The 17,164-nt window shown below is 33.2% G+C and overlaps 1 long non-coding RNA gene across 1 annotated transcript; it reads left to right on the forward strand.

Moving 5' to 3' along the window:
- The first annotated feature begins 4,610 nt into the window (after positions 1-4,610).
- LOC149226421 (uncharacterized) lies at positions 4,611-11,312 on the forward strand. Its single transcript, XR_016247033.1, has 4 exons — positions 4,611-5,299; positions 5,462-5,528; positions 10,460-10,534; positions 11,032-11,312. It is a non-coding gene; the product is annotated as an uncharacterized LOC149226421 (long non-coding RNA).
- The last annotated feature ends 5,852 nt before the right edge of the window (positions 11,313-17,164 follow it).

Raw genomic sequence — 17,164 nt, forward strand, 5'->3', positions numbered from 1 at the left:
AGAAATTGCGCAATTCTGTCTAGCAGCCTGCTGGGCTCGAGAATTGTGTAATTCTGCCTGTCACTATTCACTGAGAAAATTGTGCAATTCCTCCTAGCAGGGCTGCTCAACCCATAAATTGCGCAATTATGGGAAATAGTCAGCAGCTCAGCCCATAAATTGCGCAATTCTAGGTAGTAGTCAGTTGCTCACCCCAGAAATTGCACAATCCCTCTGGGACAACCATCCTAGCAGCTAACATAAATTGCGCAAATCCACCTAAAATTTGCATAATCTTGGGAGACAGTCACCTATTCCTCTCATAAATTAGGAAATCTCTCTGGGATAGCCATCTCTGCTCAACCCAGAAACTGCACAAATTTTTATCCCAAGCCCGCAGATCGATGCATGTGCCTTCAGGTTGACCAGTTCCCTCCGGGACTGAGTAAAACTGATTTGCATGCATGGACTATTTCTCCCAAGGCATCATGCAAAGGCATCCCTTGATTTAGGGGCCTATCTTTAGTAGTTGGAGGTTACATGCAAGGATCATTTCAGAAACCTCTCACCAAATGTCGCTCTTCCTAGATTTGTGGCATGCGCGTCACATCTTCGATTTTATCAAAACTCATGAACCAGACGCTGCAGAGCTCTTTCTTCGCATTGACCTCGTAGCTCTGACATCCCACATTCCATCTAGGAGTCATTGGCACATTCAGCTCAGTTTTCTTGGGGTAAGCACGCTGTTCATGACTTGCGCTATGATTTTGTCTCTTTTTGTGTTTCGCTTTGTGTGAGTCCTGTCTGTTTAATTTCAATGAGCACTTGTTGTTGTTTACATGCACACTAGCTTGTACTAGCATCATTTCAATTTTCGTTAACATCTCACTGTTGTTGCATGGATGAAACTGTTTTTGCACGGACCGTCGTCATTGTGGCGACTCGTTTCACACACTTACATGATTTCTCGTTTCCTGAATCCTGCACTTGTTGTTTGCATGAATGATCATTCACTCTTGTTTGCACTCATCTCGTCATGCATTCACACGTCTCACGTTTTCATTTGCCCGTCAGCCGAACTGGGCTGTCTTGGCTCGGATTGTGCCTTGTTCGGCTAGAACTGCGTATTTTCGGAAGCGAAGGCTCTGCCTTCCCTCTAGAAATTGTGCAAGTCTAGCCAGGCACTGACGTCCAGGCTTGTACTACACAATTCTTGGAGGCAGTGTCCCGTTGGCCCCAGAAACTACACAATGAAGTTTGCTGGTTGCATGTCACCACTGACTGAAATTGCGGATTGCACAATTTCAGTCCTCAGTAGGCCAGGCTGGACTGTGCATTGTGCAGTTCCAGCAGTTAGTCAGCCTCCTGACAACCCAGACTATGCCTTGCGCAGTTTTGGCATTCAGTCTCCCGACCTCCCGGTGGAAATTGCGCGACCTTCATGATCAGTCACACAGGTATGTTGCAAGTCAATTCTCAAGTTCGTTTTGGTTTTCCACTGACATATTTCTTTCCATGAGTGTTTCCATGTCTCCAGGTATCATAGGTGTTCATCTGCCTCTCAGTAGCATAGGTACAATGGTTTCCAAGAGAGCAGAGTCGAAGACACCGTTCAGAGCACACTTGGGGATGTAGTCGATCAAGTGTTTATGAACTTTCCTACCCATGAAAACATCAAGTTGTTCGTAGACAAGGACATCAAGATATGACGAGAACAATATCATAGGAAGAAACACCATGAACAACAGCTGAAGACAACATACTGATCCAACGAACGCAAGAGGAAGGTTGTTGACAACACAGAGGTGAAACAAAGTTGCAAGCTCAAGCATATCCACTTGTGATGAAAGCAACTTCAGAGACTCAGGTTATGAGTTGACGACGCGAGATGGAGATCATACGAAGGAAGAGAACATAACATAGAAGGAGTTGCATGTGCTGAAGCAACAACTCAAGGAAGAAAATGAGTTGCATAGACAAGAGAATGAGTTGCAACAGGAATAGGTACAACAGGGTGTTTTGGAGAATTTGGTATCTACGGATAAATACTAATTCCCTAGATAAGTAGCTGTATCTAGAACAATAGTTTAAAGTGTTTTAGACTTTTCCTATAAGCAATAGATAAGATTAGAAGATAAGAAAACCTACTTGTAGTTCCATTTTCCTCTCGTCTCCCTTGTATCAATCCTGTCACTCCTTCCCATACTTAATACGCTTGAGAAGTACCGTGTAAACAAAACAAAAAACAAAGAACTGATCAAAGCATACAATCTATTGAATATAAGTGAAAGGAATCAAATACAATTCACACATATAAGCATTATGAAACAATACAAACATATGGGAAAAAGGTTCAAACACTAGATAGAAGAAGGAATTACAACCATTGGTGTTTGATTCAAAGCCATTCCTCCAGCATGGATCCCATCCACATCACATCAAAAGCATGACAAACTTGTAGCATTACAATACTTGCTTCAAAGCCAAATCTCATAGCAGCATTATCTCCTTACAATTCAACATAATCCAACTTCTGATCACTTAGATGAGTGGTAAATTTATAGGAAGATGAAGGAGGTTTTGTCATAAATGGTGGCATTGAATGGCCTTCCATACTTAGAGTTAGTTCCATGGAGGAAGGGATGAGAGAATAAGATGCACCTTAACTCATTCCTCATCCATTTTCGAGCTCATAGGAGTTGAAAAGTGAGGGAACTTTCTAGATGACTCCAAAAGATAAGAATATTCCCCAAACCCTATGTGAATTTCACTCATTCTCGCCCAATGCAGGTGAAAGGAAGCCTAAGTGCTCTGCAGAGCACCCTGGAAGTGGACTCAACTGCTCTGCAGCGCACCTTTACAAGGGCTTACATGCACTGGTCCCTTTAGAGGCTATTTCTAGATGTCTTCAAGTCATGAAACTATCTAGGAAGGAGGCATTCAAATGGGTGTCTTGTTTAGGGCATGAAGCAACTGAAATTAGGGTTTGATGAGCCCTAAAACACTGATCTGGATGTTGGGATTTGATGTGCCCAAATGGATATGTAACACAGGGGGCACAACATGCACTCACGGATGAAATTGCACCCATACAAGTTATAGATCCATCCCAACAGCTGACATAGAGCAGACAAGGTGAGCAGTGTTGTTGATCGCATGCAAGGGAATGCAGCAACATGCATGTCATTGTGCACACACATGCGATCCCACCCATTTAACACGCTCACCGAGGCAAAGACAACAAGCAAGTCCGACTGGAGTTGAACATGCAGTTGACAGTTGATGCACCTGACCACCAGCACACACTAGAATATTAGTAGGGACAGTATGCATCAATGTGTTGCTAGTTTGGGTGCACCCAAGAAGACCATGTGCATGCTAGCAGATGAGTTGGATGGAGGAACCATTCCAATGCGCCCGGATGCAACAGAGGCAAGAGTTCGCTTCAACAAGATGTCACTATGGAGTGCATACACACCATCATGGATGACTAAGCTTGGCAACAACTCACCACCTTCACCATCACAAGCATGTCAAAGAGTTGGTCTCACCACAATGGACCAAGTGTCAGTGATGTCTTGCATGGCTTGCTCAAGCCATTTTGTCTCACATGGGCACATGTGCATTGTAATGTAACGTCTTGTCAAGTGGAAGTTCAAGTATCGATAGTTGAATGTAACAATCATAGAGTAGTTGAAGAGTCATGAGGATAGATGAACGGTCACAAAGGGGAATGCCAAGGGTCACCCCACCCTTTGCTATAAATAGAACGTCATAACTCATTGTATAGACTTTTGGTCAGCCAAGCTTCCGATAGGACTATCTTAGAGAAAGCTTGGACAATATTGTAACGAGCCTTGACTTATCCACTGCGCAAAGCTAGTACATCTCTTTGGAGGAGCAGGCGGTTGTGGCTGTAACGTTCCACTGTCTCCTCCATTTGGGACATAGGGCCTTCTTCTGCCTGAATATCTCCTGAAGATGGTGGAGATATTCAGGCAGAAGAAGGTCATATGTCCCAGATGTAAATCTTGGGAATATTGCAGGTTTAGGTATATGAATAACAAGGGCTGGGCTAAGAAGATGCAGCCCAATATATGTGTCACAGGTGTCAAAAACACTTCACTCTCGGTAGAAAGCTCTATAACACTTCTTTACACTCGCCTTCATCAGTTCCTGTGCCATTGCTTAAAAAGCCAGCATGTCCACACAACTGCATCATCTCTTCTCCTCCTAATTGGATGAGTTCATGTGATCCAAAGGTAAATGGTTGCAGTACAATATTGCAAGCACACGCCTCTTCAGATATTTGTTGTTGCATAGTTATGGGAGGAGCCTGCCAGAGAGCGCATAGACAAGTTTGTTGCGAAATGGAGGCTGGTTTAACTAGGTTGCAATCCTATGGAACACATGCAACAATATTATGAAAGAAAGTACATGTTCTGAAACGCAGGGGAAGTGGGCACAACTTGATGAAAGATTGTCAGGACAGTGGGCACAACGGCATCCTAATCATGACAGTCGTCCAGCTGCTGAGGTCGTTCCAGGTTTCACAATATATGATCTGCAAAATTCTCAACAACCTGATGCCATGGCACCCGGAAACAAAGGGATTACAGTTACACGCTTGGCCGGCAGAGCAAGAAAGAGTGGAGGGCGAAAGATTGTAGAGTATCTGATAGATGGTAGCTGGTAGGCATTTGCTAGCCTGGCCGGCAGGAGCCAGAGTGGAGAATTTTGGCCTTTCATTTGCTACCTTGGCCGACAGAGCAAGAGTGGAGAGCAGAAGATCTGAGAGATGGTGGGCTTCTTATTTTTAGCTGGAGCTTGGCGGAGAAGGAGAGAGCAGAAGATTGGAGAGATGGTGGGCTTATTTTTCGCTGGAGCTTGGCGGAGAAGGAGATTGGTAGAACAAATTAGATAATAGAGCCTGACAGATTTTGGAATTTGTTGGGTTTAGACAGAAGAGCAGGACAGATTTTGTTGTTTGTTGCATTTTGATACTCTGTGTTTTCTTTTTTTCCTGGAGCATGGCCATGCTTAATTTCTGTCTGCATTTTCTTTTACTTTTTATCTATTTTGTTTCTGTTTATTTTCTTTTCCTGGTTGGTCTAGATTTGGGTTTGTTTGCTGTTTTTTTGGTTCTGGTGGTTGGTGTAGATTTGGGTTTGTTTGCTGTTCTTTTGCTTCTGGTTTGAGAGGTTGGTACTTGTTTGCTGGGTCAAAGAGCTAGGGCGATGTTGCAATGAGCAAAAGAGGGAGGGCGATGTTGCAATGAGCATAAGACGGGATGATTGATTTAATTGTGAAGACTGAGAAGGTAGGTACTGTTTTATTTATTTGGTATTTAAATTTTTGATGGTAGTATTACATTATCAGATGACATAATTGTATTTCAATATCTCATGGATAGATTAGTGTTTTTACTAGAAGTTTTATCATATTTTTTTTCTTTTCTTTGGATTAACTTGTGCCGGTGTAGTTGAAGAACTATATGACCAATAAATAGTCCTGGAAGACACGGCTGCGGTGTATTTTTTAGATTACAGGTGAGATTAACGTTAACTTTTTGGTTTCTCTCCTATCTCATAAGATTAGGGATTAGATACATATGCACTATGGTTTTAGTTAAAAACTTCCTATTCCCAATTGCATTTGCATTTGATGAGTTTGGTTCTTTTATGTTTCTGGTTTTTGGTTGGGAAAGACTTTATAATCTTTGATGAGTTTAGTTGTTCTGTCTTTAGTTTTTTTGGTACTGTTTATGTCCTAATAGGTTTTAATTTTTGAGTATTGTTATCAAAGTTCAATAAATTGAGAGTGATTTAGTGTTAGCATAAAACCCTTGAATGTTCAAATCTAAATAAGGTTTCAAATCTAAATAAGGTTTCAAGTTTCCAGAAATTTCTTCTTAGAAATTGTTTTTAGAAGTTTATAATCTGTGATGTGTTTGGTTCTTCAATTTCTTTGGGTTTTATTTCATAATCTGTGATGTGTTTAGTTCTTTAAATTCTTTGGGTTTTATTTTTTTGGTATTGTTTATTAGGTTTTATTTTTTGAATATTGTTTATGAAATTTCAACATATTTGTGCTGATTTAGCATTAGCATAAAACCCTCTAATAACCAAGTCTAAAAAAGATTTTGGGGTTTCCAGAGTCTTCTTCTTAGAAACCTTTTCTAGAAGTTCAATATGTAGAGGCTAGTAGTACAAATAATTCTGCATTCCCTTGATCAGAACCATAGCAGCCTCTTTACATATTCTTGAATTAACTAGACATATAACTAAGGGTATGTTAAGATTTGAATTACGCTGCTATCATGTACACTTAAGAAAATTAAGCTACCAGCATATTACTCCTAAATGCGTCATTATTACCCTGTATGAGTTCATCATTATATAGATAAATAAGCAACTTGTAAACTAGCAAATATTCTTCTAGATAGATGCTACATGAGATAATAGAACTACTACGTGGTGAGTGATCAGAGTGTAATACCGGTTTTCATGGAACATAAGTGAGTTCTTAGCCCTATACGCAGCTTGCTCTTAGTATGCTTAAGCTTGTTCTGAATTGAGCTCTAGTGTTCACACTATTATATGGTTTAGTAATTGAGATTAGCCTAGAATTACACCTTACCCTGATACCAATCTCTAGACTGAATAGAATGACCTGTACTCGGATTAAAGAGTTAGCCAAGGTGTGATTCAGGTCAACAAGACTGAATAGAATGACCTGTAAATAACCCCCGGTAATCAATAGTACTATGTATAATAGCTGACATGAAAACTACGCTTTAATTACATGCATATCATAGCCAATTAATGCAATACCAAGGGCATAGACTAGATTACAATATATTGGTATCTACTGAATACAGTGTAAACCATGGCGCTAGTGGCAGGGTAATATGGAGTACAGTCAATTGCTCTAGTCATTCTGGTTGGTTGGATGCCAATGGTGAGAAGATTTTAATTGACACGATCACCTATTGTGCATCCAATAATTAGGGATGGAGGGCTGACATATTGCTATTAACCAGAACAGACCCAATTCAGCATGTCTTGCAGCGTAGAATACACAGTTTATTGATGCGTGTGTCTATAATTTTCTGGAAGAAAGGTTTGATGACTTTATTAGCAGGCTTTTTATTTGATGACTCACACGATTAATCATAATCAAGTGTCTAGACTTTTTGGGCTGCTGTATGGCACACAATTCTCGTGACATGTCTAGATTTTTCACAAAGAAAGGGTGTCAGGATTGCTCTATGAATAGCTTGTTGTGAGGACGAACAGTAAACTTTATCTATAACTTATATCTGGGGTACTTGGGGTTTCTATGTATACGTATATGGTATTGTTTGTTTTCTTAATCAGTGTAATCGGTTGTGTATCTTCCCTCTGATTTAAAATTGGTCACTTAGTGATCAGTCTGCGCTACTCAATGTTTTGATTTGATAATTGGTTGGTCACTTTATTATCAGTCTCTAGCACTCAGTATTCTGATTTGATAATCGGTCATTTGCATGGTTTGTTACCATGTCCAAATAAGGTGTCTGTGCCGCGGTAGATATACCAATGCGTAGTTCTGATTCACAGTCTAGCTCCCATGAACAACCATTTGGATCCACTCGAGTTTAATTAGGGTAAAGTTTTTTCCCATTTGAAAACCATTGCAATTTACGGAGACTGAATTGCCATCTTCTTTCCAATCGAGAAGTCTTTCAAGTTTAGGGCAAGATTTAAGATGGTCAATCTCTGCTGCTGGTGGATCAAGAGGTTGCTACTTGTGCAATGCCTAAATCCCCTTATTTATCAGGACTTTGATTGAATAGCTTGCATGAGAAGTTCCAGATCCTTGGAATGTCCTAGTACCACTGGAATGTCAACTTTTGACCAACAGCAGATGAGGATTGGCATTCTTCTATCTCCGCCTTGTTAAAATATGGATTTCGGTACTAGATATGTGCAATTCTTATAAAAAAATCAGATTGCCTGGAAATGCATACCCATTGTCCTCCTCCTAGGTTTTTTTGGAGTTTTGTAGCCTATCAGCTGCCCTCTCATCTTTTGCACATACAGCTAATAATTCTTTTTTCCATCCCAGTTCTACGATAGATAGCATAGATAAGAAATGAATACTTCAAAGTTTCATGCTCTTCCAATTTTGAGGTGTTGTCCGGATAAATATGGCTTGAATTTTTCGACAACATGCATAAGGGTCAATATTTCCTTATCATAGATGCATAAAAGCTTCTCTTTGTGAATCAATTTCTACTTTGAAAAGCAATAGGCTACTGATTTTGCCTGACCAGTGTTCATGTCAGTGCTCAAGGCATCATATTTCACTTCAAAAGTCTGTGAGAGCCAGCCTTCTGTTACAAGTATTTGGCAGATGCCTGCTTGAGTTGGTACAGTTTGCCATGTACAGTGATTTTTTTGTTTTTTTTAATAGTCACAGTAATTCTTTGGATTTGCTTCATTTATCTATTTAGTCTGACCCTCTCTAAACCTAGCTGTTACACTACTGGATAGAAAAACTTAAGTTACTAATGAAGTCATTTAGTTTCACCTTCTGTAACAAGTATTTGACAGATGCCTGTTTCAGGGTTACAATTTGCCATGTAGAGTGAACTTTTAGTTTGTCATAGTAATTCCTTGGATTGCCTTCATTTATCTACTTAGTTCAACAAACCTTTTGAAGAACGAATTACAGAAAATGCAATGTGGTGAGTGTGGACTGAACATGCAACCTTCAGTGTGATGCTCGTATTTGACAGATGCCTGCTTGGGTGTTACAGTTTGCCATGTAGAGTGAACTTTCGTTTGTCATAGTAATTCCTTGGATTGCCTTCATTTATCTATTTAGTTCAACAAACCTTTTGAAGAACGAATTACAGAAAATGCAATGTGGTGAGTGTGGACCGAACATGCAACCTTCAGTCTGATGCTCTCCAAGCCTAGGTGTCACACTACGGATAGACATACAAGTTCTTAATGAAGTCATTTAGTTTCACCTTCTGTTACAAGTACTTGACAGATGCCTGCTTGAGTGTTGCAGTTTGCCATGTAGAGTGAACTTTTCTTTTGTCATAGTAGTTCCTTGGACTGCCTTCATTTATCTAATTAGTTCAACAAACCTTTTGAAGAATTGATTACAGAAAAATGCAATGTGGTGAGTGTGGACGGAACATGCAACCTTAGATATTCAGTCTGATGCTCTCCAAATGTAGGTGTCACACTACTGGATAGACAAACTTAAGTTATTAATGAAGTCATTTAGTTTCACCTTCTGTTACAAGTATTTGACAGATGCCTGCTTGAGTGTTACAGGAATGAACTTTTCTTTTGTCATAGTAATTCCCTGTATTGCCTTCATTTATCGATTTAGTGTTCAACAAACCTTTTAAAGAATGAATTACAAAAATACAATGGTGGTGAGTGTGGACCGAACATGCAACCTTCAGATCTTCAGTCTGATGCTCCCCAAACCGATCTGTCACACTACTGGATAGACAGGGGCTTTTACTAGACACAATCTGATACATGTCCAATAATTATTTTACTATTATTTCTCTCTCATCCTTAAGATACCTGTATGGGGAATATTCTACTCTTCCAGGAACCTGAAATATATCTTCAGTCTGATGCTCTCCAAACTGATATATCATAAGATGCCTGTAGGGGGAATATTCTATTGTTCAAGGCAACCCAAAAATATATTTCTATTGCTCTTGAAGGTAAATTGCAAATTCACTATATTCATCCTGTATAATCAACAATGAATATATCTTTATCTTTTTTGAATGTTGTGTAGCTTTTCAAAGTAACAAATTAATCATGCATAAATAAGCTCTTCTGGACTTTGATAGATAGTTTGATCAAATATGGTACAGGTCAATTGATGTACCATATGTAAAACATACTGAATTGTACAATGGGTATGGTTCCCAACTGTACCGGTTCAGCAAAATTTATAATGGGTGTACATCGCTATTAATGCAAAAAAGACTCAATTGAGTAGTTTGTCTTACGCTGTAGGACAAAACAGATTCAATTCAGTAGTTTGTATTACGCTGTAGGGGCAAACAGACTCAATTCAGTAGTTTGTCTCGTGCTGTAGGGCAAACAGACTCAATTCAGTTTTTTGTCTTGTGCTGTAGGCCCTCGACTGCTCTCCCATCAACAGACTGAGTTACTGAGGCCAGGCCAGGCAACTGTAGTGACTTGTGTGAGCCCAATGACCTCCCCTCAGAGTGTGGCACATGAATGTAATACATGTTTTAAATATATTTTGATATTCTGTGAGCGCAATGACCAATCAGAGAGTCCGGCCCATGTTTTTTTAACGTAATTAATTTATTTTAATGTATTTTGTTATTTATTTTAAGGTAAGCTACCAAGTTGGTTAGCTTGATTGAATCAGTCAATCTTGAAGTGCGTAAATGGCTCCTTAAGTATCTTATTTTATCGAACAGGCATAAAACAAGTGGACGGAGAGAGGGCTTTTGACAAGAAGTTATAGATGAGAAGATGGAATTGCATGTGAAATGGTGAGTGAAATTTTTATTAGTTACAACTATTATTTTAAAATAAAATTATTATTACAACTTTGAAGCTTCTTATTATATGAAATAGGTATAAAAAAAATTAGATTGGAAGCGTTTCCACTCAAACCCAGATGCAGAGGGCTTTTGACAAGAAGTTATAAATGAGAAGATGGAATTGCATGTGAAATGGTGAGTGAAATTTTTATTAGTTACAACTATTATTTTAAAATAAAATTAATAAAATTATTATTACAACTTTGAAGCTTCTTATTATATGAAACAGTATAAAAAAAATAGATGGGAAGCGTTTCCACTCAAACCCAGATGCAGAGTGTCGTAACAAAAAAATTATATATGAGAAGGTAAATGGAATTGTTTTGCAATTTCTTACTCCATGTTTAATGGACTAATTCTGATCTGGTCTTAAAAAAATATTTAGTTGTTTGTTATTGATTATCTTAAAATATTATCAAAATTATAATTTTTTTAATGGTATGCAGGGATCAAGAAGGTAGATGGAAAGAATAGGACCAAGAAGGTAGATGGAAAGAACAGGACCAAGAAGGGGAAGGTAGATGGAAAGAACAGGACCAAGAAGGGGAGTGCATTGGCAAAGGAAGAAGAATCTTTGTAGTTGTAAATTGTATTATTATTTTTGATGTACCACTCAAAAACAATACTTCAATAATAATCAGTTTTTTTTGGAGAGGGGGTTGACCCCTTCTCCCAACCTTCCAAGATAGCATGGCCAAAGCTATCTTGGAGGAGTCTCATTGTCTTGGATAGTTGTCTTTTTTTTTTTTTTACAAGTTTTTTAATTTTAACATTTTATTTTAAGTTGTTTGGCAAACAATAATTTTATGATACAAGTCACTTAAAATATGATTTCTGATATAATGATTTTTTATTTTTAATGCTTTTATAAAAAATTATTCAACTTTGTGTTTAAAAAAAATTGATTGAACATATTTACTTCTTTTTCACAGCATAGCCTTTATACCAACCAAAATGACTATAAAAATTAACTCACAAAATTACATTTTAAAATTATGTTATTTAATAAAAATTAATATTTAAAATGAATTGATGTTTTTGAAAAAAAATCTGCTTCACATTACTCTCACATGATACTTTATATACCAAGCACACATGAAAAATAACTCATAAAATTACATTTAAAATTTTGTTATTTAATAAAAATTTATATTTGTGTTGTTGTATTGTGTTGTGTTGTGTTGTGTTGTGATATGTGGTGTTGTGTTGTGATATGTGATGTTGTGTTGTGTGTATATAAATATATAATTATACACATTAACATTGTGTATTTTTCATTTTAAAATTATTGACATTTAATGTTTCAGAATATTTGTACAATAATGTTATGTTATTTGGTTATGAGTATTTGAATACGAGTATTATGTTATTTGTATGAGTATCTTTACATTTTAAAACTGCATTTATACATTTATTTCACATGTTATTATTTCCTTAGCAACAAGTGGAGTATTAAAAATAACTTATAAATTTTAAAAGATAATAATGATTTTTATTTTAAAAAGGGTCTTTCTCACAATTTTCAAAAATAGGATGCTTGAAGTTGGGAAGGAGTTGTATTTTAATTTTTAATAATTATTTTATGTAATTGTCTATTTTAGTTTTAAAATTTTAATTTTATTTATTTTAATTTTCTAGTTTCACAAATAAGTTATATATTAATGATTTTTGACATGTATTTCATTTAATTAATTAATATAAGATTAGTTTTGTTTTAAGTTGGTGAACAAACTTTACATATTGCATGTCAAACTTTGATTTCAAATCTTTTGCATTATTCATATGGTTTTCATATAATACTTTATATAACTATCACAAATGATGTTTAAAATGTGATTTAACCAAAATTATATAACTATCACAAATGATGTTTACACTGTGATTTAACCAAAAATATTAATTGGAAAATTAAAAAGTTATACAAATAAGATTATAATTTAAATATTTATTATGTGATATTGTGATGTATTGAAATGTGTTGTGTTGTGTATTTTGATTCTACATATTGTGCATAATTTGGTGTATTTTAAATTAATTGAATTTTTTTATACCAATTATAAATCATTGTAAAAATCTAAAATTGTGTTATTTAATAAAACATAATACTTAAATTAATTGATGTGTTTGAAAAAAAAATCAACTTCACATTTTAAATGTGTGAAGTATTGAATTGTGTTGCCTCTTGGTAATATTTAATTGTATACCTATAATATTGTGTATATTTGATGTATTTTAAATTAATTGAAACTTTTAAAATTTGAAATTTAATAAATGTTAGCTTTTATAATATTTGTACAATATGTAAATCATAAATTTCAATAAGTTTATTTTATTTTACTACCACAAACGATATTCAAAATGCCCATAAAAAAATATTAATTGAAAAATAAAAAATTTATACAATAAGATTATAATATTATTTAAGTTTCCTTTGTATTTATTATGTGATATTGTGTTGTGTGATGTGATATTTGATTGTATACCTAATATTGTAAAAATATAAACAAAATAAATAAACTCACAAAAATAAATAAATAAATAAACATACAAAAGTGTAAAAGTATATTATAATTAAGGGAGATGTTTCTTATTAATTTTATTTTTTAAGAATTTTAATACCCAACCATAGGTGAGTTAATAAAAATAAATTTATAAAATTGTAAAAATACAGTCATCATAGCATGGCCAAAGAGCCATAGAAGTCTCTTATTGTTTTTTCTTTTTAAGAATTCTAGCTTAATTTTGTAATTTTGCTCTTTGATTTAATGATTTATTTTGATGTTATATTAATTATTTAACTTGTTTAATTAATTTGATTTAAACTTGTGATTTAAAAAATAAAAAAATTTAACTGCATCTTTGACATTTTAAATTTATATGGATCACATTCATATGGTTTTTCACATAATAGGATATGTAATGGTTTTTAAATTTCAAAATTTATACAAATAAGATTTTAAATTTTGTATATTTTGACAAAAAGTTACAAATGATTTCATGAAATTGCTTTCACAATTTAATGTGAGATGGTTAGTATTTATAATCATTGTTTTAAAAAATATTTGATTAAAGTATTTACAACTTTTGTTATTTGTTATTACAAATTAAAGCTTCTCCGGGCTGCTCTGTTTTTGTCCTCTCATCTCCTCTCATGTATTCAGCATATTATATTTCCTTAATATAATTACATCGAGATTTTTCTTCTGAATTTTTTTTTTATTAATTATTTAAATAGGGAAGTGAAATAAGATTAATTTTATTTTAAATTTCAAATTTTTATGGGTTACAATTATGGCTTTCACATACCAACCACAAAAAAATTTCAAAACACTGTCACCATTGTCCTATTGAAGTGGTATTATCTACATTCTATGCATAATACTTTCACATTCAATTTATTAGGCCATATTGGGGATCATCTTTTGGTTCTGGCTAATCTGCAAATTATGTTTCTGTATATATTGACTGGACCTATTTTCTTAGCAAATGATGTAATACTTGCCATTATATTTCTTATATAATGCTATCTAGCTTTTTTTGGCCTGAAAATAACAATTGAAAATTACGATTTTAGATTTATATATTTTGGTACAAAATAAAATCATTATTTAAAACTTTAAAGCTAAGTGATAGGTATCAAGAAATGAAAATAGATCGAAAAAGGTAAATGGAATTGTTTTGCAATTTCATACATAATTAGTGAAATCTATAATGGATCATTGTTTATTGGATTTTCAAAAAAATATAAAATATTTAATTGTATGCCCCATCAACAAGGCAAATGGAAAGAACAGTAGAGGGGGAGGGGATGCTGGAAATGCTTTAGTAAAAAGTTTTTTTTGACAAAGATTCATCATATATTAGTAGAATTTTTGTACATCCTCAAACTCTTTTTAATACATTATTAATTTTTTTTAAGGAAATTTTCACTTTGTTAAGTATTTTTAATTGACTATTTTACTTTTATTTTGCAAACAATAATTTCTGATTTAGACTTCGCATTTTAAAAAATTTGATTGATCATATTATAGTTGTATTACATTATTTTTCATATAATAGCTTTTTATACCAACCAAAAAATCAAGTGCAAATTGTATTATTATTTTTAATGTACACACTCAAACTATATTTTAATACATAGCATGGCCGAAGCTATATTAGAGGAATTTCAAATTTTCAAGAATATATTTTTAATTACTTTTAACATTTTTCTCACATTTACATTACATACATTATTTTTTCACAAAATTAAGTTAAAATTCTTAAAAAGAAAAACAAGAGAATTTGCAATGGGGCTTTGGCCATGCTATGATGACTATGTTACAATACTTATTTTCTTACCTTTCACAATGTCAAAATGGCTTTGGCCATGCTATGATGACCATGTTACAATACTTATTTTCCTAGCCTTTTACAATGTCAAAAGGATAGTGAGCTCTGGAGGCTTTTCTCCAATAAAATCTTAAATCAAAATAAATAATTTGTTTCTTTAGGTCCAATAGACCAATGTTTGGTATGTTGACAATCACCATCATCATCATAATATATTTTTACAATTTTATAAATTTATTTTTATTAACTCTCTCATAGTCAGGTTAATATGAACATGCTAAACTTGAAAACCACATACAATTTACCTTTCTCTCTCTCTCTCTCTATATATATATATTAAAAAATCAAATTTATGATTTTTGTCCAAATATTACAAAAGGCCTCTATTAATTTAAAATATAGCAAGTAATGCACAATATTATATTAGGCATACAAACAAATATCACAATCAAGTAGTACATTTTAATTACATTACAAGTCAACTTAAATAATTTTATTTATTTTTTTAATTTTCCAATTAATATTTTTTTCCAACATTTTAAATATCATTTGTATTTTAAAATGTAAATTTAAAATCTATATACATATTTTTATAATAAAAATACAAATTTACATTTTAATAACCATATAACATAATCTTGTTTTACAAATATTTTTAAAACATTAAATCCCACCAACATTAAATTAATTTAAAATACACCATATTACACAAGAAGTTATGTGTATAATCATTATTATCACAACACTAACATAAATAAGTAATAAGATATTAATTATATAATTTTATGAGTTAATTTTCATAGTCATTTATGTTTGGTTTATCCATATCAAGTGAAAGTATTGTCATTGTAAAAAGAGATAAGTATACTCAATCATTTTTACTTTTATTTTCCAATTAATATTTTTTAATAATATTTTAAACATCATGGTGGAAGTCGAATTTTAAAATGTAAATTTAAAATCTATATACATCTTTTTATAATAAAAATACAAATTTACATATTCACAACCATATAACATTACATTGTTTTACAAATATTTTTAAAACATTATATACCAATAACAATAATTTAATTTAAAATACACCATATTACACACTAAGTTAGTGTATAATCATTATTACTATCACAACACAACATTAATTTTCATGGTCATTTGTGCTTGGCTTATAAGATAGCAAGTAAAAAGTATTGTGAATGTGAAAAGAGATGAGTATACTCAAATCAAATTTAAAATGTGAGGTTGGATTTCTTTTTCAAACACATCAATTAATTTTGAATATGTTTTGTTAAATAAAACAAATTTAGATTTTTACAATGATTTGTGGTTGGTATAAAAGAATTCACTTAATTTAAAATACACCAAATTATACACAATATTATATCTGTACAAACAAAATACACAACACAAAGCATTTCAATACATCACATTATTACATCAATTAATATCTTTGGTTAAATCACATTTTAAACATCCTCTTTGGTATATAGGATATTATATGAAAAGCATATGAATGATGAAAAAGATTTGAAATCAAAATAAGAAATCATTAATATATCAATTGTTTGTGAAACTGCAAAATTAAAATAAATAAAGATAAAATTTTAAAACCACAATAAACAATTACATAAAATAATTACTAAAAATTAAAATACAACTCCTTTTTTTTCTATGTTAAGACTAAACTAAGTACCCACGGGGAATTGAACCGGTGACCTATCGCAAGGAGTGCCTTAACAGTGCACCCATTCACCGTCAATCCAAAGCCCCGTGGGCAATACAACTCCTTCTTTAGGGGTGCTATCTTTGAAAATTGTGAGGAAGACAACCATTTTTAAAATAAAAATTATTATTATCTTTGAAAGTTTACAAGTTCATTTTTAATACTCACTTGTTGCCAGGGAAATAATATCATGTGAAAGAGATGTATAAACTTAGTTCTAAAATGTCAAAATAAAATCTATATACATCTATTTGTAATAAAAATACAAATTCAGATACTAGTAACAAAATAACATAACATTGTTGTACAAATATTTTGAAACATTACTAAAAATATATAATGTTAATGTGTATAATTATATATACACACAAACAACACATAATACAACATATCACATCACAACACAACATCACATATCACAACACTAGACAACACAACAGAAACATAATAAATAAGTAAAAATTAAGGGTTTAATTGTATAATTTTTAAATATTACATTTTATTAAATAACAAAATGTAATTTT

Source organism: Pinus tabuliformis, chromosome J (genome assembly GCF_031772625.1).
Source record: "Pinus tabuliformis cultivar Carrire ecotype Pingquan chromosome J, CPIR1, whole genome shotgun sequence".
Taxonomy (NCBI): domain Eukaryota; kingdom Viridiplantae; phylum Streptophyta; class Pinopsida; order Pinales; family Pinaceae; genus Pinus; species Pinus tabuliformis.